The following is a 26,812-nucleotide window of genomic DNA, read 5'->3' as shown; positions in this document are numbered from 1 at the left end:
ATTATAGAACAGAAAATAAAACATCCATGCTACACCTCAAAGTACCTATGAAATAAATGCAACAAATCACCAAAGTGCAAATCTTTTAGTGGCCGGGCAAATACACTGTAAATAAAGACAGACTGCTTTCTCACTTCTCCTCTTGAGCCTCACATGTTCAATTGCATTCCATGTTAATTTTCTGTTCATCATATCCTCATTTCATACTCCACATTCCCATATGTCAGTATTACAATATATTCTCCATAACCTGTTATTATTCTCTGTATTTTCTGTCAGTCCAAATGGTCATTATTTTGGAATAAAGAGTCACCACTGAGGTGAGGTCCTTTTATAGGTGGAGGACTCAAATTGGGATGCAACATTTTACAGGGCTGCATGTTTCTGTCAATGCCTACTATTTACTATGATTGGAAATAGATGGGTCGTTTAAAACCATGGTTGTCAATTACTTTATGATTGACAATGATTCTGTAAACTAAAGGTTGGAAAATTATTTATTTGCTTCATGTTCACTAGCTATGTAGGTGAATACTTTGTGGGAACCTGTCTCTAGACAGATGGTTGGGGCCACTAGATAGAGGCCATTTTGAGTGGAGGTAGTCATTTCAACCCCTTTTTGAAACCAGTCCCTTGACTTGAAGTGCTCTCGGGAGGTTCCCTCGTCAGGAAGTGCCACTCCAGCTGAATCAAGTCCCCTTGATTAGGGTGCTGGGTATAAAAAACAGTTTGGAAATGTATTGTGTTAAAAGGTGTTTTGTTTGTGTGGTTTCATTCATAGTTTTTCACTGTGTGGGCTAAATAAAGAGCCCTTGTGAACATCAGTTGGAGAGTTGTCTAACCTGCATCAGATGAAGATTGTTTAGGAGTTTATTTATCATTTATTTGTGGTGGTACTTACATGTGTATAGGTCGCGTTTTCCATTCGGACAGAGAGCAGGGCTGTACAAGGCAATCAAGTCTAGATCGGCATGGACTCGCTCTTGAGGGCTTTATAAGCCCCTAGCTTCCACTCAAGGCTGCTTGGTTTCGGACGGCACTTAATATGGCGCAGCCTCGCATGAACGCACATACCGAGTGCAAGTCTGTAGGGAGAGTGGCGAGGAGGTGGTTTCAAAAAGGCCTCAGTGTCAGACATGGAGAGAGAAGGGGCACCATGCTTTAAGCTCTGCCTAGTGTTGGTGTGCTTGAATTGAAGCAATTTAAGTTAGGAAGTTACATTTTTTTTTGTGAAAATTCGAATATGTTTCTGAGAAATTATTTTGAACATTATTTTTGGAAACTTTTTGAGAAAAACAACCTTTGGCAACAATTGAGATTTGTCATTTTTCTGTGGACCTAGCCCTCATCAAACAGACCTATTTACATACACAATGTACAAAATAATAAATATATAGGCATGAACAAAGGCTAGTACATAAGGACTGTACATCTAAGATGTACTCAAGGGAACTTTCAAAGCCAATTTTAGTCTGGACTGTAGGTCGTTTCACGACCAGGGGGGGCGAAGAAGGCCAGACATTCATTACCCACCTCGGATTTTAATGCTGGTACTTTATACGCACCGTAGCCAAGCATAATTTTGACCTGAGGTTTATAGAACATTTTGGAACCAAATCGAATTTGGAGGAAATTTAAGACGGCAGATCACCAAGAAAGGCTTTATAAATGAAAATATACCAATGTTGCAGCCTGCGAGATGTCAATGAGAACCAACCGACTGCGGCATATAATGTGTATAGTGATGTGTTCTGAAAGGTGAGTTAGTTATGAATCTCAGTGCAGCATTATGGTACAGGGGATCCAGTTTGGCCACGGTTGGAGGAGCGCGCAAACCTATATCACCATTTGCTGAACAAGCAAAACAATTAAGCCTTCAATCGGTAGAAGAAGCCCAAAGTGAATATAAGCTTTTTGCACAAGGAATCAATATGACATTTGAAATGTACGTAGGTGTTTATCCAACCAAAAACCAAGGCATTTGTATAGCACTCCACCCACTCCATGGGAGAGAGTGGAGATGGTCAATGGAGCTGAAATAGCTCGTGGAGTGAACAACAACATAATAGCTTTAGTTTTATTGCCGTTTAACAATTATTTGCTCTGTATTAATTAACACTGCAGGGAGATTAAATCAAAGGCCAAATGTGCCACAGCACACAGTGTGTTTTCGTATGATACATTATGACAAGTGGAGTGCTGTGCTGGAAGGCTCGGCTCTAGCAACGAGACACTGCACGTTCGACCCCGTTATGATTCTGGCAGTGTGATGAGGGGGCGGCAGTGGCTGTTTAATCCCGGGCGCTCCCTGAGTTAGTGTCGAAGTGTCCTCGAGCAAGACGCTGAACCAGGGGTGGGCAACTGGAGGCCACATGTGGCCCCCACCTTCACTTAATGTGGCCCTCAGGTTAATGTCAGAATACTGATACATAATATTGGTTTCAGTTGTTACAATACCACGACATGCAAACATGACCCGCTTTAATTAAGTATAGTATGTATAATTATAATCATACTAAAATTCAGCGAATGTCTGAATGTCTGAATGTCCCTGACAGCGCTTTATCTCAACATTGGCTGGCCCAATCACTCCCACTTTTCACACAGGCATGGACCATAATTATATGGAGGTCTTAATGGAGCCCTTTTTCCAATTTGACACATTAATGATTTATAATGAATTTATTAGTGGATTAAAAAATGCAAAAATGGGTATTGTACTGTCAATATGACATGAATATGAATGCAAAGTAGCGGTCCATGTGTGGACAGGCTACCTGTTGCCGTTGTGCATGGTGAGATGTGTGCAAACCGTGTAGTTTATCAGGAGAAGAATACCAAAGGATGCAAGATTTATTACTGAATTAAAAACGCACCGGGCGCAGTACCCCCCCACGGCCACAAGAGGGGGGCAAATATCTCACAACGGGTAAGGGCTAGTTAAAGTATAATTAACGTCATTTGAAATGACATGAAAATGTTAATTTCCAGGATTCTAATTCAAAAATAGCAAAAAATTATTCTAGATTTCAATTCGAATATAAATAGCGGCGCGACGCGTTCTGAGCTTGTAGATCGGCTATTTTTGCTACGACAGTAATATATGGCCCTATAGGGAGTGAGTGTGGAAATATTAGTGGCCCGATCTCCATCGTCAAAGTTGCCCACATGCCCTAATTGCTCCCAATGTGCAGGTTGGTGCCTTGAATGGTTTCCTCCGCGGTGTATGTGTGTGAATGGGTGAACGTGATGCACATTCAATGTAAGAGCACTATATAAATGCTTTCCATTTACCGTTTAACCCATTCTGACCTGAGATCAGATTCATACGAGGTTTCCACTGGACACACACACTGGTCTGATGAACCCATTCTGACCTGAGATCAGATTCTAGAAAAATGTCAGTCGTTCTTCGATTTTTCAAAAATAGCAGACCTACAAGCTCGTATCGCGCCACTCGGTGGCGCGATATGAGCTTGTAGATCTGCTATTTTTCAATAGGTAAAGCATAACATGATGCCAACACCAAAATGGGTGCCCGGTCAGAATGGGTTAATACATCACTCAAACTTTATTCCTTAAGTTATTTTTTTGCTATACCAAATGTGCTATCTGACCTTCACGTCAACCTTGTGTTTTTCGATAAGCACTTTTTGATAAGCACATGCAGTCTCCCATGGGATGCACTTGTGCGGCACATTTCACTGTATGTTGAAATAGGTCATGGATAGTACACTTTAATACTTAAAAAAACTTGTAATAGCTGATTTTTGACCATAATATAGTTCACAGAGAGCCCTTTATTCATGCATTAACCCATTCTGACCTGAGATCAGATTCATACGAGGTTTCCACTGGACAACACACTGGTCTGATGAACCCATTCTGACCTGAGATCAGATTATAAAAATGTCAGTCGTTCTTCGATTTTTCAAAAATAGCAGACCTACAAGCTCGTAGCGCGCCACTCGGTGGCGCGCTATGAGCTTGTAGATCTGCTATTTTTCAATAGGTAAAGCATAACATGATGCTAACACCAAAATGGGTGCCCGGTCAGAATGGGTTAATTCCAACTAGCAACAGTTCAGAGACATGCTGTGGTTGCTATGTACCAACCCCTCTCTCTCTCTTTCTCTCTCTCTCTCTCTTTCTTTGAGATTTCTTCATATGAACTCAATGATGAAATGCCCTTTTCAAATCCCAGGAGAAAGGGATGACTTATCGTTTGAGTTCAATTTCATATTTCTTATATATATATATTTATTTTATTTATTTTTGGAAAAAGCGGAATTTCACTGGCAGATATACGACTGCGGCTTTCATCATCTATCCTCTTATTTGCCAGGGATTATCTGGCATGCCGGCAGACATCGTTGACGTGACAGAAATACATTTCACAAGTGGGCCGATATATGGCTTGCAAAGGGATTCATATATCCCATTCTGACCTGAGATCAGATTCATACGAGGTTTCCACTGGGACAACACACTGGTCTGATTAACCCATTCTGACCTGAGATCAGATTCTAAAAAAGTGTCAGTCGTTCTTCGATTTTTCAAAAATAGCAGACCTACAAGCTCGTAGCGCGCCACTCGGTGGCGCGCTATGAGCTTGTAGATCTGCTATTTTTCAATAGCTAAAGCATGACATGATGCTAACACCAAAACGGGTTCCCGTTCAGAATGGGATATACAAGTGTTCATACACTATCTATGGCAAGCATGGATTTACAGATTAGTAGAGCATGCAGGCAATATATCAATATATCAATATTATGCGGTGGTGGAGAGTACCGTACAATTGACGTACTTTTACTTTTCGTACTGTAGTATTTCTTTTACTTCTACTCCACTACATCTCAGAGGAAAACACTCCACTACAATTATATGGCAACTAGAGTTACTACAGTATACTGTAGTTATACTTCGCTGATTTTGAGTATTATTCCAAAACACACTAACTTCAGCCCCTATATACTCTAACGTATATTGCAGATCAACAAGCCCACAATGTGTCGCATCCATTGTACTGTAGGTCCTTAGACCGTCCTTGTAGGTCGGCTATTTTCAGAAGATGTTTGAAAAAGATCTTGAACTTGTGAAATGAAATGGGACATTCTGCACAATGACTCCTTTTTACTTTTCGTACTTTTAAGTATATATTGATACCAATACCTTTGTATACATTTGCTCAAGTAAATTTAGAATTCCAGACTTTTTACTGTACTTACTGTACAGTATAGCCTACAGTATTTCTACATTAGTAGCAGTGTTGCTACCTTTGCTTTCCAATTTCCACCACTGATAACATGCGGGTGAGCGCACGCACAGGCTCATGATCTTCACCTCTGCTTTATTGTGGTCATCCTCTTCTGGTCTGTTCATAACAAGACAAATAAATGCCAGCACATGAATGCTCCTGAGCACACTGACTGCAAACACACACACACACACACACACACACTTGAATGAACACGCACGCGCACACACACACACACACACACACCCGCCTTATGGGCATCGACAGTGTGATCCCCCACCGATTATCGGATTGTTGGAGAGCCCCTCCAACAATAGAACAGAGACGACATAAGCGCAGACCGAGGTCCGTGCGGAAACAGAGCAGGCCTCGTCGTACCATCGAGCAAAAGGTGAACATAAGCCCACACTGCACTTCAATCCTGCTGGCAAACCCTGAGCTGTGGAACAACCTCCCCCCGCCCCCTCCCCATATTAGAGCTGCTTGCCATTTTTTACTCAAAACGCAACCCCTTTTTTCCTTGATTTTATATGCTATATGTTTTTTCTATGTTCTGCTTGATGTATTTGTATTCTGCTTTAATTTCTTTGTTGTGAAGCACTTTGGTCAACCTTGGTTGTGTTATAATGTGCTATATAAATAAAGGCTGATTTGATTTGATTTGATTTGCATGCATGGTTTCCTCCGCCATTGGTGTATGAATGTGTGTGCGAGTCGGTGAATGTAAAGCACAGTCTCTGTGAAGTGCCTTGGATATAATATGCGCTACATAAATGCACCATTTATCTCCATTCTCCTTGCATGAGTTATATTCAGCCTGGAAACGATGCATTGTTGTGCAATGTGCATCTGATGTATTGGCACTGAGCAGTGAGCAGTATAAGTTTGAATGTTTTTTTTTATTTTCACAATAACAAACGTTTATAAAACACCTGTCCCTTTAAACTGATCCACTTGGAGACTTTCACAAGCATATACTCTAATGGTATTCACAGCACGCCAGCGATGTTATTTACATTGTACAAACGCTGCATGCAGATCATGAATAAACCTGTACATCTTTGCCCTGCCGCTTCGCATTGACAAATCACCCCGCCTTGTAAAACATCGTCAACAGATGGCAGAATCACTCGAGCAAGGTGCTCACGTGCTTCTTCTGGGAGGTGTGTGTATAGCGTTCGTTGGAGCCGTGTGGGGCATTACGATGCTAAGTGATGCACGGCCCTCTTCTCTGCAACCACATACATCATAGTGATCCCCGCACAAACTCACACACACACACACACACACACACACACACACACACGCACGCACGTGCGCATGAGGGCAGGAGTGGCTCAGGCGTAGAGTGGCCGGTATAGAGCAGCCGGATTTGATCCTGCATGGGCTCCCCCAGAGTTAGTATCGAAGTGCAGACTTATTTATTGAACCTCATGCCACGTAACGCACAACTCGTGCCATTAGCACTGCAGCTATCCGAACGTGGCTTGGTAATAAAATTAACAAAACGATCCGTGTAATGACCTCAGCGGAGGCAGCAGTGGGAATTTAACGAACCAACGAGGCTACAGTTCTACCGAGGAAAGGCATTTAGCTGCTTTACAGTACAGAGTCTGAGTCAGATAGTGTGTGTGTGTGTGTGTGTGCGTGCGTGCGTGCGTGCGTGCGTGCGTGCGTGCGTGCGTGCGTGCGTGCGTGCGTGCGTGCGTGTGTGTGGGGGAAAAGGGAGACCGAGTCCGGTGCTGAGGGGAGCTACAGTATTTTCATTATCTCAGTCGATGCATTTGAGTGATCTGCGTCAGTCAACAACAATGTGGGAACAATCAACAGGGGACATAATATAATTATGAGTCCACTGTTACCTTAATCCACTCTTGTTTCCCAGTGAAGCTCTGTATATATAGGATAGGGACTTGAGACAACACATCCGCAACATTTACAGTGAAACCAATACACCGTTTTGTTTTCCATTTTAAAATACATGCATATATATGGCTGCATAAGCAGGCGATACAAAACACAAATCTTCCCACCCACCCCAAGTTACCATCTCTTATTCAATCCAACCGACTCCTCATTGTTTTGTCCTTTTGTTCACTGCTGTGTTTTTTTTGGCTGGAGCACAACTGCAGGGCCAGCCCTCTGAAAACAAATGTCTCTGTCTGAGTCACAGAGGCTCTATTCCAGATCTCTTCCCTGCCCTGAGCTTTACCTAACATCACCCCTCTATCCTCCCTTGAACCACCAGCTCAACTCAGTCCACCATGCTCCTGCTCCAATAAGGAGCGAGGAGTGACGATGATAAGTTATATATCGTGGCTTTTCGGGAGGATTTTTTAGTGCTATGCCTATTGGACACCCTTTACATGTGTTGGTTCAAATAATATTAACTCCATTGGACCCTCAAACTGCCTCAAAACTCCACCACCTCTCCCCCTCTCATGCAAGTAATTGAGTGTGCACTCGCGCGCATGCAAGTGCTGCGGGCGTGAAGACAGTCTGCAGCTTCACTATCTCTTTCAAAGTTTCAATTCTCTTGATTTGATAAATACTTATGCAATGAATTGTATACAGTACCACCCTCTCATGATAGTCACATATGTACACATTTCAGCACAATAAGATAGTGTGCAATATACTGTATGTTTGTGTGTCGTCTATAATGGGCTTTATGCATTATTTTGTGGGCGTGGGGCCCGACGGTCATCGAGTGCAGTAATGCATTATTGATGGTGCCGATGTGCAGCAGCAATGGAACACATTCATAGTACATAAGTTGGGCTCCATTTTCGTCACCGCTTTAAACCCCTTATCCCTAAACTTCTTTGCCTTTTTTTTTTACTATTTTGATAAACATTTTTGAATAGTCAAAATGGCCAGTCTACAAGCTCACAACGTGTCAATGTAGATTGGCTATAGTTGAACTATTCAAAAATGTTTTTCAAAATAGTAAAATAAAAAAACTTTAGGGATAGTTAAAAAAAGTTTAGGGATAAGGCCGGGTTTAGTGGTGACGAAAATGGAGGTATCCATTGATGTTCTTGCTGTAGACTGGCCCTCAGCGTCAGCATTACTATGCACATGTACAAATTGCTCAGCCAGACCCCATGTCTCACTGCTGTGTAGTTTCTCACGGCTTCATCTGCATTTCCCAATTCTTTGCATTGATTTTTTTTTTTAAATACAAAATTAAAGGATTAGGATTTTGTCTTTTTCTTTCTTTTTGAGTGGTGCAACCACTCCTACAACCAGCAATGTCCGTGTACCTGTGTACCTGTGTAAGTGAGCACGAGTATGTGACTTATTAATACCAGTAGGGGGCGCCAGAAACAGAGTAGTGCTGTGTCTCTAATGAGAGAGAGAGAGGGGGGGGGGGGGGGGGGGGAATTGCACCACTCAGTTCACACGTGTGTGATTTTTTTGAAGGAAAACACTTCGGCACACCTAGAAGTCAGGCGTCTGCACAGCTGCGTAGGCCAGTGGACATCAATGAATGAATGCCTGAAGGAGGTCCGGAGGGACCGAAACGTTGCATTAAAGAGAAATACTCTTGTACTGAGCAAATATACAGTGTGCGGGTGCATTCTATTCCTTCCCTTCTTTCTTTTAAATTGATTTTTAATGTTGGCAGCCAAGTCTATGGTATTTTTAATGTTTGTTTCGAGCACTTACGAATCGTGAATCGTTTGCCAGCCAAGCCTAAGGACTTTGTTTATAGCACTTTAGAGAGCACTTTAGAGGCAGCCAAGTCTATGGACTTTGGCTGCCTCTATGGCACTAAATGATGATGTAAGACTTTTTTTTGTTTTTGTTTTTGTTTTGTACACATACTACAGCTCAGATCCTATTCACAAAATGTGGATTACAATTTGCAGTTGCTATGGCAATGCATGTTTGATGGCCGTTATAAGGCCATGCTTCTTCGCAATGTAATGCACTAGCGATGAACGTGCACAGCACAGATCCTTCACCAGCCTCTCCAATATGGCTCTCTTTCTAGAATCAATGTGCCCGATACCCATCAACGGGATAAGGTCACCATCATGATGACTACATCAAGCAGGGAGATGCTGCCGTAATCCCAGCGCTCAATTAACCATGATAAAACCGTCGGAGCGGATTCTCTCCAGCGCACATGCAGCCACTCACGGAGGCTTCATTAGCACACGCTGACACTTTCAACGGCGCAGCTGGATCCCGAGAGAGTGAGAGAGAGAGAGCGAGAGAGAGAGAGAGACAGAGCGAGAAAGAGAGAGAGTGAGAGACAGAGCGAGAAAGAGAGAGTGAGTTCATGTTTCAGGTTTAAGTTATTTTGAGACAGGAGAGGCCTACTTTTTTCAAAGGAATTAACAAAGGAGAAGGGAAATCTTTTTATTTATTTATATATATAAATATATATTATATTTTTTAGGGGGGGGGGGGGGGGCTGAACAGGAGGATAATTGGGTTTTTCCTCTGCAACATGCATTACCGTTCTTGTCTTTGAGGGGGTGTGAGAAGGGAGGTGAGGGGGCTTCCGTTCATGGGATCGCGCCCGATTGTCACTCTGCATGATATGGTTGTGATATGATATGAGTGTTCGCGCCTCCCTAGTCCCCAGTTAGATAGTTAACTCTAGTCCCACCTGCCTATTGCTTCTCAATGAAAATGTAATACCAGGTGCATCAGTCAGTTCCTGTGTAAAAAAAACCTTTACCACTTACACCCTAAATACTTTGGAGACCATGCAGAGTCCCCCAGAGGTTCATATACGAGCGGTTTTCAACCCTTTTCATATCTTAGATTGATTATTTATTCACCATTTGAGCCACGGATCACCATTTTGATGAGATTTAGGGCTCCATTTTCGTCACCGCTAAACCCCTTATCCCAAAAACTTATTTGCTTTGTTTTACTATTTTGAGAAAAAAAAAGATTGAATCGTTCAACTAGCCAATCTACATTGACACGTTGTGAGCTAGTTGACTGGCCATTTTAACGATAAAAAAAATGTTTAGCAAAATAGTTAAAAGAAAAAGGCAAAGAAGTTTAGGGATAAGGGGACGAAAATGGAGCCCCTATAGCCTATCAGACACAAAGCATAGAATAGTGTGTTGTCGTTGGATAAGGTCGTGTCCACAATTCAATGCTGTATTGATGTTGGTACTAAAGGAGAGATGACAGGCAAACGATCAAAATAGCAATACATTCAATTATTCTCGAATTGTGTAGACTTATTGAAGAATAATGTAACTCTTGAGAGCATAAAATGAAACCGAATGGAGCCGTAAGGGTCCATTTGCTTTCATTTTACACTCGCAAGAGTTATGGTCCATTTGGTTACCAACTCTCCATCATTTAGCTTAATTGGGACAACCTGAAACTCCCTGGGTTAGGTTAGGGTTTTGGGTAGGGTGTCGGACTCATGACTATAGGACTGTCTGTTGGTACAGCATGTCCAACCAAACACATGCGCTCGTTGAAACGCAACCTTTTGCAATAGCCGAGCACCAATGTCTTCACTCGTATGTCTGTCCTCCTTTTTCCTTTGATTCCATCCCAGGGCTAATGATTAATTAACTGTGTGCACATGGTCGTCTGAAAACTCCTTGAGCTACAGTCTGCTAAATGAATTCTCGATATCAATCAGTAACCCTATTGTATCTCTGGCGTGGGTGGATGTCCAAGAACTGGCAGCTGAAGTTCCTGCATCAAACACAATACAGAGCTGATTGAAAATCAGTCGACAATGATCACAATGAATCACATCATTGGAACAGACTCCCTACAGTCAGAGTGACCTTGAAATTTAACCAAACCAAATGTGTAACCATGAGTAAGATCGAGAGACCTTCAAATTTAAACAAACCAAATGTGTAATTATCATCAGGTTCAGTTCAGGTTCATTTATTTGTTTGTCCCCGTGGGGCGATTAGGTTTACAGCAAGGCATAACACAGGCAGGTAACATAAAAGGTTGGATAAAATACCATTGACCTTAACCTGTTGTGATCTATTGGTAAGAAAATCAAGGATCCAGCCTACCAGACCTGCATCTAGACAGAATACGTTTACAAGTTTGTCTGCCAATTGTCTTGAAGAAATGAAATTCGTCAATTGTTTCATTGAATGAAATGCACACACACACGCACGCACGCGTGCATTAACATCCACACCACCACAACGTCTAATTAATATCTGTTAATTTATGTCACTAGAAGAGTGACACAAATTCAACGTTTGCCACCTGAAAAGTACTACGAAAAGAGGTTCATCAAACAGAAACGACAACATTTGGCCAACCTGGCGGGAAGGAAAGTACAAGATAGGGAAAACATTTGGCCAACCTGGCGGGAAGGAAACAAGATATTCAACAGTTACCTGTACCTGTACTTTGAAGAGATGTGAAGAGATGAAATCTGAAACCTGAAGCTAGAGAAGAGAATAAGAAACTAGACTAAAGACCTTGGTAAGGGAGGCCGGGTAGCAGAGCACAATGGACGGGGGTCGCACGAGGGACCGCTGGGTACGACCCGGTTCCTGCACAACGCAGTTCCTGCACGACCCGCCTGCCCACTATGCCTGATTATCCCAGATTCAACCCATACCCCGGGGAGAACTACACTATAACTGACGTAGATCCAGCGTCGTTCAGCTCGTAGATTTAATGTTGTCAACGTCGGGCCCCAAATTCAACATGCTCGTAGATTACACGTCGCGTCGGGCCAATCAAAAACAGATTCAACACACACACGGCAAACACATGCGCGCGCGCACACACAGACAACCCCCCCCCCTCCACACACACACACACACACCCACACACACACCCTTAGGCCCATCACAATTACTTCATAATAAGTATTTGTGATAATCGCAATATTTTTGGGATAATAGTCATAATCGCTCCCATGTTAGAAAGTAGTGGAAGTAGCAGATCTAGGAGCTCAAAACTGTTTTGATCTCGTAGATCTGCTACTTTCACAATTCATGTATTTTTTGTAATTTTTGTAATTTAAATAATTTATTAATACTTGTGACGGGCCTAATGTACCTCAATGTACCCATGCGCCAGGGGTACATTTGGGGATTCCAGACAACATAGCGCGCCCACTATCGTTGCCCGGGCGAGGAGACCCTCGACCCTACCCCCGACGTCACAAGATCACTGTCCTGGCGGGGAGACCCTCAATCCAGCCCCCGGTGTTCCCAAGGAGCATTCCAGACATCAAGGGCAGCAGGCATCATATCCTTAAAAAAATTAAAAATATATAAAATAAATAGTGTAAATTTATTTTGTTTTGTTTAATGACTCCCCATGTCCCCCATATATGGGAACCAGGTTGGCGGAGGGTGTGTAGAGCCCAGGATCACATTAAATAATTGACACAGGGGTGAAAAATGGGTTACAAAATCGTGGGATAAAAAAAGATTATATAAAAGAAAAAAAGACACACCCGTCGGCCACCAGCCTACTTGAGAACGATGCAACTTGGGAACCCAATAATAACCGTTGTCAACTTGTCATAGCAGCCGTTTTAACTGTCTGTCTGTGTCCCTTTCTGTATGTCTGCCTGTGTGTGAAGAGTGCAAACAGACTGTGAAAAGTGGACTGGTCTTAATAAGTAATCAATTGGCAGGTGTGGGGTTGCCATGGCAATCAATTGGCTGAGGCAGAGGCTGGAAATTGCACAAGTGAGGGGATTTAGGCTGATTAGGCCCACTGGCAGAACCTGACCAGGTGTGCTATGACAAGTTGAAAATAGCCGATCTACAATCTCACAACAGCTCGCAGTGCAAGGTATTGCCACTGCAATGCTGTAGCTACAAAAAATACAATCTTTCTAAAAGCAATGATGAATACTATTTAAAAGTATTTATAAGCAGTGTTGGAATAAATACTCTCATTTCTGACTTGAAGGACAACTTTCTTTCTTTTCAACCAAGGTTCATGTTTTAGGTTGTGATTAGAGAAAGTAAAAGATTAGTGTTCATTTGTTTATTTTCCATTTGCTGCTTTCTTTCGTTTTAGCGATTTTAGCTATTGTTGAAAGGGGGGCGGGGGCATTCAAACATGGGGCTAAATACTTTTGTTTTTTTACAAAATGTTATGAAGATTTCTTTAATAATATTTACTATAGCCCTACTAGACCCCAGGAAATTACATCTGGCCACAGAAGATCACGGGATCAACTGAATGTGAAGGAGGAAACTGGGGGGGTGCCATACTGTGTGTCATAGGCTCAATATGTCAGTTTGTCACCTCACCCTTGACCCTTGATCTTTTGTGGCCAGATGTAATTTTATTGGGGTCTAGTAGGACTATAGTTAAAAAAAAGAAAATCGCTATAACATTTTGTAAAAAGGTAAAACGAAAGAAAGCAGCAAATGAAAGAAAATGTAAACTGATCTTTTACTTTCTCTAATAACCTAAAACATGAACCTTGGTTGCAAAAAAACTAAAGTTGTCCTTTAAGTAAAAGTATCAATACTGCTGTATAGAAATACTATGTTACATGTAAAAGGATAGTAGCTAATGGGGATCCAAATAAACATCACATCATCACACATTTATCATACAACTACAGCTGTGGGTGCGGCTTCAGTTCAGGTGGATCACCACCCATCAGGCAAACTTAATGAACTGATGGGCGTGCCCACATAAAAACAACATTTTAACAAATACTGTACAAGTTATACCTCCTTACATAACATTAAGACCTGATGATCATGTTTTATGGTGGACAAAAAATCACGGCACTCCATCTTTAAGGAATGACCGAAGTACTCAAACTTAAAAAATAAATGTATGTATTAATTGTTGTTATTGCAATTTACGAGCTGCGTTCGCTTAACACTGTAATAACATTGAAATAACACACTCACCGGTCTGCCGGGTCCAAAGACCGGGGAGAGGCAGGGAGCCAAATCTGTACCTCTCCCCCACCGCCGTTCTGAGGAGGGTTCCAGACAAGGGCAGCAGGCATCATTTTCCTTTCAAAATAAACCAAAAAAAGGATTAGAACCGAGGACAATTCTACAAATGCCTTCTAAATAAACAGCTTTCTGAAAATCCTCATGTTTCTTTTTATTTTTTTTCTAGTGGTTTTTAAACATTTTCATGTCAAGGACCCCCAAAAATATATGAAATTGACGGGCCGACCCCATCTGAAAATATGCTGTTCCAGGGACCTCCCCAGAAGATTTGAGTTAAAAACATTCGCAATGAGAGAATATATTCAAAGATTTGTGCCACATTTTCACAATTTTTCAAAAATAGCTATAGCTATATGTAACCCTAGTTACGAACTAGTAATGGAGAACAGGTAGGAGTGATCAACAGAGTGTTTGTCTATACCTGGACTAGCATCAGAAGCACTCCAAGTTTTTTAAGAGCCAGTGCAATGCGCATCAATAATGACACAGACAACAATGAACTGAATTTGTTATGTGGCCAATTATTATTGCCAATTATGCACATAGGAAATATTAATATAACAACTGCAGTATATGAAAAATAATAAACAAAAAGAAAAGCCGGCAAAATATGAAACCCTATAGTTCCCAAAGTTTTGGTTTGTTCGTTGGGGCCCTTTACCTCTGTATTGATAAGTGTTCTGATTGGTCCTACCGTACCACACGATCAGTGAGGGAGGGGAGAACACCACCAGCATCCAGACTCGGATCTCTAGCTCGCCACCCAGTATGCACTGGGAATCTGGGGAATCGTTGCTGTTGGAGACTATGGAGTCTCACATGCACCTGGGTCCCATCAGTGAATGGGAAGGGATGCGTTGGCCTCTTCTCCACGTGACACTACAGGGGATGAGGATTAGAATATGAATCACCCAATCTATAAAAACCTGACTAGATCAGACAAGATCCAATGGCATGCGTTATTCACACACACTGTGTAAACCATGTTTTTTTATTCCCATTAATTAGTATACATTAATCACTTTTTTAACTTGCATTAATTAACTTAATCATGTTCTCATCTCTTTCATTTTCATGTATGTCAAATACATTGAAAACATTCAAAATGTTCAAAGCGCTTATTTTCTTTTACAGTTTAAATTATTCAATAAACAGTTTTCTTTCTTTACAACAAATAAAAAGACATGAAATGCTCCTTTAATCATCACAAATGAAATGAGGTTGTGCAATGCACCTCATGCACTCTCAATAACCTACAGGGTGTTTTGTGCTGTAACTTGGAGGTATGTATGGCTCAAACGTGCTTAGTATCTCTCCCTGGCTAGCAACAGGTGAGAGATGCACTAAAAATGTACCTTCAATTACTAATGACACAAAATTATATATCATTCAGTAACAACAAAATAAATATCAGATTGTTTCAACATGTAACATGTACACACAATGACTAGTTGGCACCTTGTGGCTAAACTAACCATCCAAATCTTATACATTCTCACTCACCGCTGATCAATGAATGATCTGGCTCAGACTGCAATCACCTGGCTGGTCGGTGATTGGCAACATTCGGTCAATACTGCTCTACAAAAGTTAAAATTACACAATATACAGATCAAAAGCTGTCCAACAACATTTAGAATGTGTAATGTTGGTTTGGAAGATTATTCTGTAATCTTACCAAGGGGATTGCATAGGATTCTCTCTCTGTGTTTGTGTACTACAGCATAGGAAGAATCACCATGTGTTTCATTGAACAGGAAAAGGAAGTTTTCCTGATTAAGTACTGACAGGAAGTAGCATCACTGGTAGGCTGGACATAAACTCTTACAGGCTCACTGATTGGCCAACTAGGGTGGCAGTCACAGAGCCAGGTAATTTTAACCTTTTGGTGAAATATGCTAGACACCCTGGTTTGTATGTTTTGTCCTTTTAACTCAAATCTTAAGTACATTCAGCTCTGCCAGCAGGAACTATTTTTGTAAACATTGCCCTGTAAACGTTACAGTCGAAAATGTATTTCATGACCGACACACCAATGTTAATTTGACGATATACCATCGTCCACACAGTGCACCCACTAGTGGATCCACTTAAGTTTTAATTGTCAAACATAAAGTGTAATAGCATTGCCTGCTGCGATTGGCTGTGCAGTAATTGCCAGACAAACAATATATTAGCCTGTTTAGTGTAACAGTAGAACATTACATTTATAGCCTACCGGTACTAAACCTTGATCTTAAATGCACATTCATAGCTAGCTTGCTGTATGTCTTCTCTCTTCTTCTTTTTGAAGGCTCCCTTAAAGCTTTTAATTTCACTGTAGCCAGTTTGTCAGTGTTCTCAGCCTCTCAATTATTGTATTATATTATATATTTTCAAACATCAGCAAATCATTTCGCGTCACCATTTTGATGGTTGCTAACTTTTTTCCCCATAATTATAATCATAAGTCATTAGTCAAGTAATTATGAATAGAGTCTGATTTAATTAACTTTTCAAATCGATTATAAAAGCCTGCACATCTCCCCTACCGTTTCCCTTTATAGATTTCTCAGCCACACACTGACACCAAATAATTTCTGCAAGATAATTCATGTGGGAGGAAGTCATGCAGTCAGAGGCCTTTGTGAGGGTGAAGTTTGAAAGCTCAAATGGTCATGATTATGCAAGGCCAGGCAAGTTTATGTGTAGGCCTATAGCATATTGGAATAGCAAGGCAATATGTAATGTACTTACGCTAAATATTCTCAACACCTATACACTAGACTAGATCAGATATTTATTTGGGGCCTATACCATTCAGTGCTTTATTCAGACTACAATTCCCATACTGCTTTGGTGCACTGCTCCTCCTTGTGGATAGTGGGAGGGCTGTCTTACTGAGACAACATGTAGTCCAGGAAGTAAGTGAGCCCAGTGTCCATGACATCAGAGACACTGGGACACAAAAATATCTAAAACCACATATTACACACACAAAGACCCCCAGGAAAGTGTTCCAAATCTTCTAAACGTCATTAACATATATTTTTTTGCAAAACGGGTGAAGTGTCCCTTTAAGGCCAATTAACACATAGCCCTATACAGTAGGCTACATATTTAATACACAGTATTGCCTACTGTACATATCTACTGTAAGTCCTCCAAAAAGACAATTCATTGAAGTGAATAACACTAAATTGGTGCAAGGTGACATTTTGTCACCTGTGGCACATTGGAGGGCGGCCAGCAACAGAGGGGAAATATAACACATAATGGAAAGAGATTGTCTGAGACCCGAAGTTAATAGGATGGCCTCAAGTTAACATTTTTTTTTGTCTTAATTAAAATGTTAATTAAAATTTCCCCGAAGCTGCAAGGAGCCTGCAGTCCAAGTCTCTCTTTTTAGGTCACTCATCTTCATGGATTTATTGGACACGGAAAATGCCACAGAGTAGTAGAAAAAACAGGCAAACTTTGAAATTGATTTTTTGATATTTTTTTATTTGCCAATTAATTTGTCAATCATACTTCTATAAATAATTAACGTTATTTTTCATTGAGGAGTGAGATTGCTAATTGCAATTATAGACATGTTCCAAACGGACCAGACCTATAGCTGTTTCATCTCATCACATGGAAACTTTGACAAAATACAATCAATAATGGCTAGACTTGCTTGCTCACTCACACGTGCGCGAGACAGACGCACTCTCTCTCTCTCTCTCTCTCTCTCTCTCTCTCTCTCTCTCTCTCTCTGAGTCATTCATCATTGAGCCGGCCAGTAGCCTACTGGCAATAATATTACATTTTGTCCATCATGACACTTGAAGGTTGAACCAATTCATTTATGTGATTTGCACATTGCTAATCTCTGCAGCAGACAGCTTTATAAGTCCTATTTCAAGGCCGCACTCATCCTAAAAGTTAACAGTGGGGGGCATTGGAGCTAAATGGCTTCATAATACAGACCGTAACTCACTCTGTGTGAGGATGTGATTGAGCTGCATGGTGACGATACATTACTGTCCCTTTGGGCAGGAATTACTGGACCTGTCCCCCGTCCTGCCATCTATCTAACTGAAGAGCCAGACGCTGGCTGTGTTTACATGGACAATATTAATTATAGAGGTGTTAATTCATCCTTTGTCAGCCTTCTGATTGGTCCCTGACTGACTAACAAGCAGGCTCTTTCTGCCTTGTTGTTCCGCCCTGGTTCCGCCTTGTTTATGTTGAATTTGCTAAAACATATTTTTTGGAAAAAAACTAAAAAACAAACATGATATCCCCTGTCACCATGCTGCCTGCAACTGTGATGTTCCTTTTTACTGACACAACGTTTAAACAATTCAGTGCACAGAATATCAATACGAAGCAACTGAAAAACATGTTATTTCAGTGGACGGAGAGATGATTTTTGTCCAACCACGAAACTGCAACCAATGGGTGCGAAGATCGGGGGCACAACCACGGGCGGGACTTGACAAAGGGTGAATTGGCACTACACGTGACAAATTCTAATCAGCAAATTGAACAATGAATCACCGTGCTGTTTTTAAATACTTAATGTAGGTTTATAGTTTGCTTGTCCCCCAGTACATATACTTGTTTTTGTTTGTTTGCTTTTTGGTATGCAACGCCACTATACTGTGAGCTCAGTGTGCTGTTTACACTTCACATGACAGTGAATAAATGCTCCCTGCGGTTAGATTTATGATCCGGTGGAGCGGAATCTCCAGCCGCAGGCTCGGAATATCTATGAGCCTGCAGCAGCTTAAACCGTGCTGCGTTATGTACCGGGGTGGTGAGTATACGTACGTGCTTCTGGCGATACGGTTTCGTTTTGAGATTACTTCTGGGAATCACATGCAGTAATACCAGATAATATAGTCATAATGACCCTATACCATAATACCACTGCTGTTAATTGCCAAAGACAAAAGACTGAAATAAGCATGTCCCGACCAGGTCTGCAAATAGCAGATATCTACAAGCCCACGCCTGTGTCTCATCATCATCATGAGCTATACGTCAAGAGTTCTTTGACAGATGTAAAAATATAGATCTGATGTGGTTAAGTGATGCAGAGCGACTGAGATGGATTTTCGAACGGAAGATACTTGCATTAGCAGAATATTATAGAGAAAGCTTTGGACATAATATATGTCCAAAATAAATATACATCACATTTCTTTGTTCATATTATAAACAAAGAAATGTGATGTATTTATTTTTCATGTTTTTGTTTATTTCCGTTCTGTTTTTGTTTTTATCAAATACTTTGTGTATAGCTTCTGTGTGGGAAGTGAACGTGATATTGTTTGTTTATGTTACGTACACACAAAAAACAATCAATAATGGCTAGACGCTTGCTTGCTCACTCACACGTGCGCGTGGTACGCACGCACACACGCACACAGACTCTCTCTCTCTCTCTCTGAGTCATTCATCATTGAGTCGGCAAGTACTGGCAATAACATTTAATCACGACACTTGAAGGTTGAACCAATTCAATTCTGTGATTTGCACACATTGCTAATCTCTGCAGCAGTCCGCTTTATAAGTCCTATTTCAAAGCAGGTATTATGTGTCAGCTATATATGTTATTATTTGTTAGCTAGTATCGGCAGATATTTATTCATGCAGTGATTTCATCTTCCACGTTTCTTTGCAGCCCGAGATGGGACGACTGACAGTTGCGGGGTTCATCCCTCATTTTGCAAGGAGCAGCTGAAAAGAACACCGGCATAAGCTTGTTCCCCCCCCCAATGTACCTAGTCGTACGTATATGCCAATAGATTTTTCCTCACACACATTGTGTTATATCCTACAGACTCACCTGCCAGGGAGGACGTATACAGAGCCTTGGTTCTACTACTCCTGTCCACCACACACACTGCCTGCTGAATGACCGGTGTTGCCCTAAACCTACGTAAAGCAACCGCATAGACTGCTTATGCCAATGGCCGGCGCTGACGGTGCATGAACCCACAACCTCTGCAGGTACGTGGTCAGGCACTTTATACCACTGTAATTTCAGTCAATTATCTTTAATGCTGTGATCAACACACCCACCCACCCACCCACCCACCCACTCACTCACTCACTCACTCACTCACTCACTCACTCACTCACTCACTCATCAATGCTGCAATCACTGTTCGACACCGGGCTCCACATGTTGTAGTCACTGGTTTGTATGACTTACGTCATGTTGTAGTCACTGGTTTGTAGTCATCAGGCAGGAAAGCACAAACCGGAATCAGTATTACCCAAAATTCCCCGTGATCAAAGGCATCATGGTTTTATAGGGCCAACCCATGCGGTGTCTGAATCCGACACGTTTCTTCAAGTAATAATATATAATTTGTTTGATATATCCATCTTTTATTCCAACTCGTAGCAGCTGGCGAGACAAAAAACAGGGATTTAAATTTTACTATCTGGTCTAGACCGGATCACAGAGGCGATTTAGAAACACAAGGTTATTCAATCCCATGGCCCAGAGGGTTGCTTATTGGCATTAACAGCTGCACTTTAACTTTCATTTGAGGTTTTCTCCAGGAATAAAACACTCACGCATGTAAAACAAAAAAAGGCAGAGTACGTTAGAGTGAAGGACCTCTGAAAGCTCTTATAAAGAGTCATATATCAATGCCAGTTTCAATTGATTGCATTTAATGAGTACAGATAAATAATGCAGGATGCAGGGTGCATCCACGCACACACGCACCCGCACAAACAGACAGTCTGGGAAAAGTTTACTGACCTTGAATTGCTTTGCGTTTGTTAAAGTGGGTGAGTTAAATGTGTTGTTGACATTTCAGCAGCCCGGCAGTGCTGCTCTGCATATATGTGGATACTCCTGGTCCCATCCGTTTCTGATTTGACTTTGGAAGGGACGTCAGTGTATTGTGATTTGTCAGGTATTGAGAAATGTTCAACCGACCTTGTACGGTGAACTCTGGAACTGCACCTGTCTCCGTAACTCTTGTAGGTGAGGACCTATAGTCACTCTGGCTGTACAAAGAGAAGGATTCACTGTTCCTGCTTTCACCACAGTTTGACTTGGGTAAACATGGTTTTGTCACACGCGTCAGTGTTGTGTCCATGGAACTCAGAACCGACTGTTACATGAGAAAATGTATCTCTGTAACCTTTGTGTACACTCTGCCTATACCAAAATTGCTTTTGTGAATCAAAATGTATACTCGGACTCGTCAGTCAAGACTGCTGCCTCACCTGGAGTCTTTACTTTGTTCTCTGTGATGTATGTGGAAATATTAAATGGTACAAGTGTTCTTGAACTGCTCCAGGATCACCAGGTTAAACAGTTGTTCGAAATCATCAACCTCAGATGAACACCAACGAGAGAACTGTGTAGTTAGATCTCGCACAAGCTGACTATAACTTGCCCTGTTGGATCAAGTCTAGCTTTTTGCTTTCCAAATCTAATTTGGCCAACTCAGTTTGTTTGTTTAAGTTTTTCTAGTTCCAACAAATGCTGCTGTTTTAACATCAAAAGTTCTCTTTTCCATTTGAAATCAACCTCTGACTTGGCCTCATCTTCCTCGCCCTAGCAATAAACAATAGCTGGTCCTTCGAACAATGATCAAGGTGTTGGGGCTGTGCATTACAAGGTGCAGTACAGTAACTTAACTGCCCTAACTTAACTAATATTCCTAACTAATTTACCTATCTTAACCTACAGTCGGCACCCGGGCATGAGGATTTCTCCCCTCCAGCCACCTAGTGTGACCCCCAAGATCCGCCGCTGACCAAAACTCTACTAAGCGTAAATCAAAGAAAAGAACAAACAGCCGACACCCTAACGGTGCCGGCCGCTAAGGGATTTGCTCCAACGATTAAAAAAAGTAATTAAAGAATGATAAATAGATAAAATAATAGATAAAATAGATAAAATAAGAGAACAGTTATCAGTAATGTCTTCAGTGTATGGATGTGTGGAGAGTGCTGTGTGCGTGTTTTATTAAATGGTGTAAGACATAACTTAGACAAAAGGTTGGTTAGGCCCTTGGGCTAGGTGGCAACCCAAGCAGGTCCTGCTTGCAGGGAGGACAGAGAGAGACTGAACTGCAGCCAGGAGAGCTCCCTATATACTGCCCTAAGGCCTAAGCTACACCCACCTCAGGTGAGCACAATTGGGCTGACGACCTACTCCACTGTGCCATCACAGAGGCTGCTGGCTAGCCTACAGTGAGGCAGAGGGGGCAGAGCCGCCCGCCACAGTGTACTTACGTGGCCGGTTAAGAATGAGGTTAGCGTATAGAGTTAGGGTTAGATTAGGTTAGGATTAGTAATAGTAGTAGTTGGACAACGTGACCAACGCAACGTCGGACAATGGCTGACAACAAACGTGTAGGAAATGTCCATATTGGCTCCATTGCATGGTCTTGACAAGGGCTGATGGCGGAGAGTTGCTCTGTCAAATTTGTACCTCACTTAAAGGAGTGGAGTAGGCCTACTTGTTTTAAAGATTTATTCAAATGTACATCATTTCAGAAATACTTATACAAACGACATTGTCTCGTTAATATCAATGCATTTCTGTATTAAAAAAATTATAATATCGCACGAGGTGTGATCTTTTAGAGCAGGTATTTTCACTTATTATGTGTTAGCTAGTATCGGCAGATTTATTCATGCAGTGATTTCATCTTGTCTGCAGCCCGAGGTGGGACCAGACACCTGATTAGAATGCTACGACTGACAGTTGGGTTCATCCCTCATTTCCAAATGTTGTCGTTTTGTGGCAACACACCTTCCTCCGGCCTTGATCCACACACGCACGCGCGCGCACACGCGCGCGCACACACACACACACACACACACACACACACACACACACACACACACACACACACACAAACACACCTGGGCATAGTTGTGCATCTCATCAAATTGCTCTGCCGTAAACACCCTGTCTGAGATTCTCTCACAATCAACGTACGTAGCCCAGACAAATCGCAATCTGAATTCCAAAGTGTGTCCTGTTTTCCATCCCCCCATTTCACCCCTCAGTCAGTGAGATGGATGCATGATGAGACGTGACAGGGACAGCTATTCCCCCCCCCCCCACCTCCCCCCCTGAGCAAAACGGGTTCCTATTTTTGAGGTTGTTTACGCCGAAACAAAGGCTGAGTGCCAAAATCAACATGCAGAGCCCGTGGTAATATCAATTTGTCAGGGTGCAACGCTACACGTTACGCATGGCAGGAAACTCTGTCCAAAACGTTTGGATTTGATTCAAATCTGATTCTACGGATAGAAAAGATGCCTGCTGCTTATTTAGTGCAGAATATAAATGTGGCTCTATAATATAACCCAGGATATGTGATTAAAAGAAAAGTTCAGTTTTCTTTCGAGCAGAAAAGTTAGAACAATAGTCTCATTGGAAAGGTTATAGGCAAGTCCCAGCCAGACAAATGGATTCCTGTGGCATTTGGATTTTCATCAGTGAAAATGTTTTATTTAAATATTAATCTGATATCATCATTTTTATTATTATACAAACTGTGTTGCAATGATCCAGTACAGAAAGCCTCACACGGTACCAAAGGAAAGAGAATTACAAGTCATCAAATATTATGACAGATCAACAAACACATATAGGACTGCTTTGAGATGAAATGTCATTGGAAAAAAAAAACTACTAAAGTAAACATCAATTGTGGCACCAAAAAAATAATCGAATGCTGCATTGGCATCTTTTTTTTAAAACAATATCCCCTGGATGGAAATAATGACAATATAGTTCATTTTAAGGTGTTTGCCCATCCTTTTGTTTGGTTCTGTTCTAAAGAATTTACCGTAATACATTTTTTGGTCACTCCATTCACGTTCACATCCCGACAAGTCAGTGTTGTCCTCAGAGGACAAGAGATCCACATTTTATTGAGGATTTTTTTATTTTATTATCATTTTATTTCCCCATCCATTTTCGTAGAAGTTAATTTCAGAGATGAAAAAGTCGCTTTGTGGAGATGGTTGCACTGAAATGAAAACATGGCATCATGTTTAGTACAAATACAGATACATCACTGGCCTCTGGCTTTTTTTCTTTTTTGGGATAAAAAAAAAAATCATGCTCATAATTTCATTTACAAGTTGTACAGTTGCTTTCCTCTTCATATACCGCGACGGGGCAAACACACAAGGCATTCATTTGAACTGTGCCCACATTTGAAACCGTTTAAACGATGACTCACTTTTCTCAACCTATCCTCATATAATAGAGCGCCGACGTCCTGACGCCACTCGCTCGTCCACCTCGATTCTCCTGGTTCACAGAAGTCATTTCTCTATGGAGAATAACATGGGGTCATCTTAAAATAGTTTCATATAAGCATCGTCGGGTAGGCGTCTCTGTATCATGAGTCAGTCACTCATGATAGTCTGCTTCTATAGCGAAAATGTAACTGTAATGTAATGTAAAAATTCAGTAGCAGTATAACAATAGCGATTTCTCTCAGTCAGTTGATATATATCCATATGAGTGAAAAGGTCGGGATGACAAGTTTATTTTCCAAACACAGTTCTTATATGAGGCAATCTAAAATCCCCCTATGGAGATTACAATGCAAATAAAAAGTACATGAACCCATGGATTTGCGCCCCTCTATACCAATTTTGACATCAGACTTCGGTGCTCTATTGGTCCTCACTATAATGTTCACGGTGAAATTGCAAAAGTAAGAAAGAATCCACTCGGTCTCTGTCTCACAGGAGGGCTGTGGGCAGTTCGGAAACCCGTCTTCCAATGACACCGTCGTCATCGTTATAGGCAGATATTCCAAATTTGTATTATCGCGAGAAAGGACAGCTTAATTCCATTATCGCATTGTATAACTTTTCCCGGAATAGAATGCAGTTTATATTAATATGATTCCTCATCGATGATGTCACGGAAGACGGGTTTCTGAACTGCCCACAGGCCCTCCTATGAGACACAGACCGAGTAGGAAAAAAATAATAATTTAGCTATTTTATCATGAACATAAAAAGGTGCGTTCAGACTTGGATGGTTAGAGAGCGGCGCGATTACATACAAAGTCAATGCAAAGACGAGAATTGCGCGAACGGGGCGGGCCGAGGCGAATATATACAGTATATATTCAGGTCTAAATGCAGCTTTTTAGTGAGGACCAATTATGAAGATTGGTTGAAAAGTGGTCCTTTAAGAATAATTGGGAACTTGGCGTCATTATCCAGATCTCAATCGGCAAGGTCTTCCAAATAACATAAATCCGGATGCTTTTAAATAATTGCGTCTACGTCCCTGAAACATATAATAGCAATCACTGTCCGATTACAGAATTATAGTAACTTTAACTGCAGGGATATAAGACAGGGTTGCTGCCTATAATCGGCCTGCACACATCTTGGACCCATAGGTACGGAGTTGATGGTCTCTATATAGCTTGATTCCCACAAGCATGACATTCTCTGTATAGCAGCCGTCATGCATATAAGCCCATTTCACACCTATAGCCTGGTGACTCTGCTACGGCGGTGTCAGTTTGCATCGGAAAATCGGATGCAGCGGCTGATTGACCATCAGCGCCGTCACTCCATGACGTAAAAAACAACAAACATGGCTGCCTCCACTGCGGTCGTATAACTTGCGACCGTACCGATCTGCCGCTTTATTGGCAACCCCCCATCCCAGAAACGGCTGCCGAGGGAAAAGCTGTCAGTCTGAATAATGAAGTGAAACAAAATGAAAATTCAGGCTGAGTGTCAGACTAATTCACACCATGTGGCAAGCGGTGATGCTATAGTACACAGCGCTAAATGCAATAACTGGGGCGTGACCCGAGGCTACGAGTGACACCCGCCACCGTGCGTATAAGCGTGTGTGTGTGTTAGCGGACAGTACGTGAAGTAGCGTGGTTTTAAATCAAAGATTTAGCAGCTGTAAATTGGAAATTAATCGATATTATTAGTATCATGACCTGTTCATCGACAAATTCATACTTGTTTACACACAAGCTGCGAGAGACCCGCAAGATTGGGGGGGGGGGCTATGATTGGTTGGATCGGATGCAAGTGCATTAGTGTGCACTAGCGTAAATTGAGCGTTGTTATTACGGCACAGCTTTTGCTGCTTTTAGGCCTCAGACCTGGTGTGAATTGACTGTTATACTGCTGAATCAACAAGTCCCTTATAGTGCCTCCTCCATATAGTGAAGGACGGAAATAAATCTCGGAAGTATTAATTTGCTTTGTCTTTGAAGCCAAATGGAAGCTTGACGGGATTATTGGCTTTTGAAAGCACACACACGCAGTGTTGTAATAATCATAATGTGTGCAATCGCTCACATCCAAGAAGTGACGTTGCTGCATTACGCTGGCATAATCATGTGTATCTATTAATGTTTGCCTGTTTGCCTGAATATACATAATGTGGGGCGTCAACTGATAACATCAAAGGGCAAGGAACGATGATACCATTATATCTATGAATTGTTTCTCTCTTTGGTTGCATGATACTTATGTTGGATACTATGTGGTGAATAGATACCCTTTGAACCGTTTCATAAAAAAAGTGTATAAAACTTAAACATGTAAACACAATTTACCATCTGATGAAAAGATCATTAAGGTGAACATGTAATTATTCACAATTTCCACAGTG

General features: G+C 41.6%; 1 protein-coding gene across 1 annotated transcript in view; it reads right to left on the bottom strand.

Moving 5' to 3' along the window:
* The window catches only part of LOC308336492 (V-set and transmembrane domain-containing protein 2A-like), a gene marked incomplete at both ends in the record, with an annotated part of 118,312 nt that overhangs the window by 43,759 nt on the left and 47,741 nt on the right, over nucleotides 1-26,812 (bottom strand). The gene's annotated exons all lie outside the window — the stretch shown is intronic.

The sequence above is a fragment of the Protomyctophum bolini genome (genome assembly GCF_963924005.1).
Source record: "Protomyctophum bolini genome assembly, chromosome: 21".
NCBI classification, from domain to species: Eukaryota; Metazoa; Chordata; class Actinopteri; order Myctophiformes; family Myctophidae; genus Protomyctophum; species Protomyctophum bolini.
The sequence above is the reverse complement of the archived record's forward strand: the minus strand, read 5'-3'. Positions and strand labels throughout refer to the sequence as shown.